At 53.9% G+C, this 5000-nt stretch overlaps 1 pseudogene; it reads right to left on the bottom strand.

Moving 5' to 3' along the window:
- Positions 1-705: 705 nt before the first annotated feature.
- LOC137329005 (U2 spliceosomal RNA) lies at positions 706-822 on the bottom strand (annotated as a pseudogene).
- Between the last annotated feature and the right edge of the window lie 4178 nt (positions 823-5000).

Below are 5000 nucleotides of genomic sequence, written 5' to 3'. Positions count from 1 at the left end.
TCCGTCCCTCCCTGCCTGCCTTCCCCCCAGGACTTCCTTCTGAACACCTTTGTCGTTTGAGCGAGGGCCAAAAGCCTGCCTGTGAAAGGGAAGGATCAGCCGGTCAGCCCCCTGTTGGTCGCTGCTGCCAGTGCAGCAGGCGTGCGTGTCCTCGGCCTCGTGTCCAGGTCCCTCAGGGACTTGAGGCAACTCTCCCCGGTGGTCTCGTGGTCAGGACCGGGCTTCGAATCCCGGTCGGGGGGGATGACTTTCTGCTACAGATTAATTGGCACCTCTGAAAGAAAGTCTCCCCTCCTGAGCGTAAAGCTCCACCCTCACCACCACCACCGCCTTTTCCTCCCCTTGACAAACAGACAGACAGACAGACAGACAGTCAGTCCAGTTCGGGAGCGCAGCTTTCATTTGGAAGCAGACCCTGCTTGTTTCAAGTCAACGACGCCAAGTTATTTTGCACTTTGAATTATATCGCTACGTGCGAGCGGCACTCAGCCTTGGAGAAGAAAAAAGTACCACTGAGCTGAGAAAGTTCTTTTTAAAACGGTTTCCTTCCACAGCAGCTCTGAGTGAGTGAGAGAGAGAGAGAGAGAGAGAGAGATATCAGCTTTATTCTCAGTAATAATACACACACACACACACACACACACACACACACACACACAGAGACACTGGGAAAGAGCTGTTTTTCCTTTTGAATATCTCCCCACGGGGAGCTGCACCGTTCCCAGAAACACTGCAATACTGGGTCGATGCGTGGAGTGGACGGAGCAAGCCCCTATTCCATCTCCCTGTTCTAAAAATCAATTTAAAATAATAATAAATAATATGTGTGTGTGTGTGTGTGTGTGTCGGTGTCAGTATCAGTCAGTCAGTCAGTGTCTCTCTCTCTCTCTCCCTCACACTCAGAGCTGCTGTGGAAGGAAACTTTTTTAAAAAGAACTTGCATATTGAAAGAAAGATGTGTCTCAAGCTGCCGGGCCCTGTCCATTGTCCTGTCAATGGCAGGACTGCTTTCACCAGGAACCCGGTTTTGTGGGTCAGAGGTTCCAAAGGACCTGTTTTGTGCGGACTTCCCTGTGTCCGTCCCTCCCTGCCTGCCTTCCCCCCAGGACTTCCTTCTGAACAGCTTTGTCGTTTAAAATAATAATAAATAATATGTGTGTGTGTGTGTGTGTGTGTGTGTGTGTGTCGGTGTCAGTATCAGTCAGTCAGTCAGTGTCTCTCTCTCTCTCTCTCTCTCTCTCACTCAGAGCTGCTGTGGAAGGAAACTTTTTTAAAAAGAACTTGCATATTGAAAGAAAGATGTGTCTCAAGCTGCCGGGCCCTGTCCATTGTCATGTCAATGGCAGGACTGCTTTCACCAGGAACCCGGTTTTCTGGGTCAGAGGTTCCAGGGGACCTGTTTTGTGCGGACTTCCCTGTGTCCGTCCCTCCCTGCCTGCCTTCCCCCCAGGACTTCCTTCTGAACACCTTTGTCGTTTAAAATAATAATAAATAATATGTGTGTGTGTGTGTGTGTGTGTCGGTGTCAGTATCAGTCAGTGAGTCAGTGTCTCTCTCTCTCTCTCTCTCTCTCTCACTCAGAGCTGCTGTGGAAGGAAACTTTTTTAAAAAGGACTTGCTTATTGAAAGAAAGATGTGTCTCAAGCTGCCGGGCCCTGTCCATTGTCATGTCAGTGGCAGGACTGCTTTCACCAGGAACCCTTCCCTGCCATTGCAGTGTTGATTTGGTCCTTATGCAAATTTAGGGGCGGAGCCAGCACACAAACGACCAATCACAGCAAAGTCCGCACTTTGCGAGCGCACGAGGTCGCGGCCAGCGTTCCAGTCCGCTCAGATCCAAATAAGCCCGAAAAGGAACACACTTGATCTTAGCCAAAAGGCCGAGAAGCGATACCGCGCTCGATGCGAATTGATCTCGGGTCCTGTTTGCCCTCCCTCTTTGTTCTCTGGCTGCCGGTGTTGAAAGCAGTCTCGAAGCACTGCCGTTCTCTCCCACTCTGGCCACATTTTTTGCCACCGTTTCTAATTGCAACAGTGGATGAGTTTAAAGAAGTTGCCGTTTTTTCCTTTCTTGCCAGGATTGCTTGACAGATTGGTAAATTTGCCAGTAGGCCACCAATCAGATGGGGGAGGGTTGTGTCTCAACGGACCTACGTCAGTCAGTCTCAGTCACTAACGAACTGCCGTGGAAGGAAACCTCTTTGAGTAAAACTAGTGACGTGACGTGTCTCACAGCGAGTGAGTGAGATTGCAACGGCCAATTGAGAAAGAGGTGAGGTGCTGACAATCAGCAGCTCGTGTTGAAACATTCATTCCACGGCAGGCAAGACCAATCAAAAAAAATACTGCAGATGCTGGCTCGGCTCGGCTGGCTGGCTGGCTGGCTGGCTGGCTGGCTGGCTGGAAATGGGAAATAAAAACACAAGGCGTGTTAAAGGCTGGTTAAACTGTCGAAAGAAACAAGGCGTTAATGTTTCAGAAGCGCCTATTGAAAGACGTCTCTCAAGCTGCTCCCTGACTGGGCCCTGTCCGTTGTCATGTTAATCGCTGGTTAAACTGTCGGAAGAAACAAGGCGTTAATGTTTCAGAAGTGCCTATTGAAAGGTGTCTCTCAAGCTGCTCCCTGACTGGGCCCTGTCCGTTGTCACGTTAATCCCAGGGCGGGGCGGGACTGCTTTGACCGGGAGACCTGTTTTCTGGGACGCAGGTGTGACATTCCAGGGAGGCACCTACTTTGTGCTGATTCGAAACGACCACGACAACGGCAACTTGCAGTTCTATATTACAACAACAACAACGCGCGTGTGGTAGTTGGGAGGGGCTGCGTTCGCGCTCTCCCCCCTGCATTGAAACTCAAAGTTCGATTTTCAATCCCATAGTCCACCAATCGGATGGGAGACGGTGTGTGTGTGTGTGTGTGTGTGTGTGTGTGTGTCAGTGTGTGTGTCAGTGTCAGTGTCAGTGTCAGTCAGTGTCTCTCTCTCTCTCACTCTCTCTCACTCTTACTCAGAGCTGCTGTGGAAGGAAACCTTTTTAAAAAGAACTTGCATATTGAAAAAAAGATGTGTCTCAAGCTGCCGGGGCCCTGTCCATTGTCACGTTAATGGCAGGACGGGGCAGGACTGCTTTGACCAGGAGACCTGTTTTCTGGGACGCAGGTGTGAGATTCCAGGGGACCTGCTTTGTGCTGATTTCCCTGCCTCCCTCCCTCCCCCCCAGGACTTCCTTCTGAACACCTTTGTCGTTTCAGCGAGGGCCAAAAGCCTGCCTGTGAAAGGGAAGGATCAGCCGGTCAGCCCCCTGCTGGTCGCTGCTGCCAGTGCAGCAGGCGTGCGTGTGTCCTCGGCCTCGTGTCCAGGTCCCTCAGGGACTTGAGGCAGCTCTCCCCGGTGGTCTCGTGGTCAGGACCGGGCTTCGAATCCCAGTCGGGGGGGATGGCTTTCTGCTGCAGATTAATTGGCACCTCTGAAAGAAAGTCTCCCCTCCTGAGCGGAATGCTCCACCCTCACCACCACCGCCACCGCCTTTTCCTCCCCTTGACAAACAGACAGACAGACAGACAGACAGTCAGTCCAGTTCGGGAGCGCAGCTTTCATTAAGCAATGGCGTTTGTGACAACTCATCGTCTGACAGGTTGATGATTTCCCCACACGCCTCCTGCCGAATAAAAGGCTCACCCTCCCGGACACTACCCCCAGAATCACCCCCCCCGCCCCCCCGGGGTGAATATTAAGCCCGAGAACACCGACTGTAACCAACCGCAGTGAAAAGTTGAAGTGGCAACTCATTAACCAGATTTATTTTGGGCAACTCATTAACCAGATTTTTTGTTCATTTGGTTTATGAGTTGCCAAGTGTAAATCTGGTTAATGAGTTGCCACTTCAACTTTTCACTGCGGTTGGTTACAGTCGGTGTTCTCGGGCTTAATATTCGCCCCAGGGGGGGTGTATAGCGGGCGATGGCCGGTGTGGAGTGCGTTTTTTGGGGGTTGATTTTCACTTTGCCTCGCTGGTGGAATTTGTGGGAGGCAGGCAAGGGGATTGGTGTGGGCTGGTGGGCGGCAAGGGAGATGCTTGCTTCGGGGTGTTATCCTCACTTTGGTCCGCTGGTGAGAGTAGGCAGCGGCAGGCCGGCAGGCAGGCAGGCAGGCAGGCAAGTGTGATGTAGTGTGGGGTGCAGTGCAGTGCAGTGCAGTGCTGCCCTGTCGTTTATGAAAGGTTGTAATGACACTGCTTTGCAGCTGACCATGTCCACTGATTTGTGACGCCCGTATGGAGGCTGATATCTCAGGAGGGCCGAGGCCGATTTCCTCCGGGGACGGCTCGTCGCGTGCGGCAGGACGAGGCGCAGCGGACGGTACCGAGCGCTCGGAGGTGCGGCGCTGCCCGCCGGAGGTACAGCGAAAGGCTGCAAACCGCTTTCCGCCTGCTAACTCGGCGGCCGTCAGACCGACCGACTCCGCTTTACCACCGGAGCTAGAGTCGGGCAAGGGGCACCGAAGGGTACCGGAAGGATCGCGTTCGCACGACGGGAAGTCGACTAGCGGGCCGCCGAAAGCGAGCCGGGGGCCCCCGGTTTTTCTGTCCCACCTGGAGACTGATATCTCAGGAAGGCCGAGGCCGATTTCCTCCGGGGACGGCTCGTCGCGTGCGGCAGGACGAGGCGCAGCGGACGGTACCGAGCGCTCGGAGGTGCGGCGCTGCCCGCCGGAGGTACAGCGAAAGTCTGCGAACCGCTTTCCGCCTCCTCTCACCGCACGGCTCTCCTTTTCACCCACTGGCGGATTTTCACCCTCCGACTGCTCGCTACCGTCCGCTGCGCCTGGTCCGGGCCCTGTCCGTTGTCATGTTAATGGCAGGGCGGGGCAGGACTGCTTTCACCAGGAACCCGGTTTTCTGGGTCAGAGGTTCCAGGGGACCTGTTTTGTGCGGACTTCCCTGTGTCCGTCCCTCCATGCCTTCCCCCCAGGACTTCCTTCTGAACACCTTTGTCGTTTGAG

Source organism: Heptranchias perlo, chromosome 12, assembly GCF_035084215.1.
Source record: "Heptranchias perlo isolate sHepPer1 chromosome 12, sHepPer1.hap1, whole genome shotgun sequence".
Taxonomy (NCBI): Eukaryota; Metazoa; Chordata; class Chondrichthyes; order Hexanchiformes; family Hexanchidae; genus Heptranchias; species Heptranchias perlo.
This window is presented reverse-complemented; position numbering and strand designations above follow the sequence as displayed.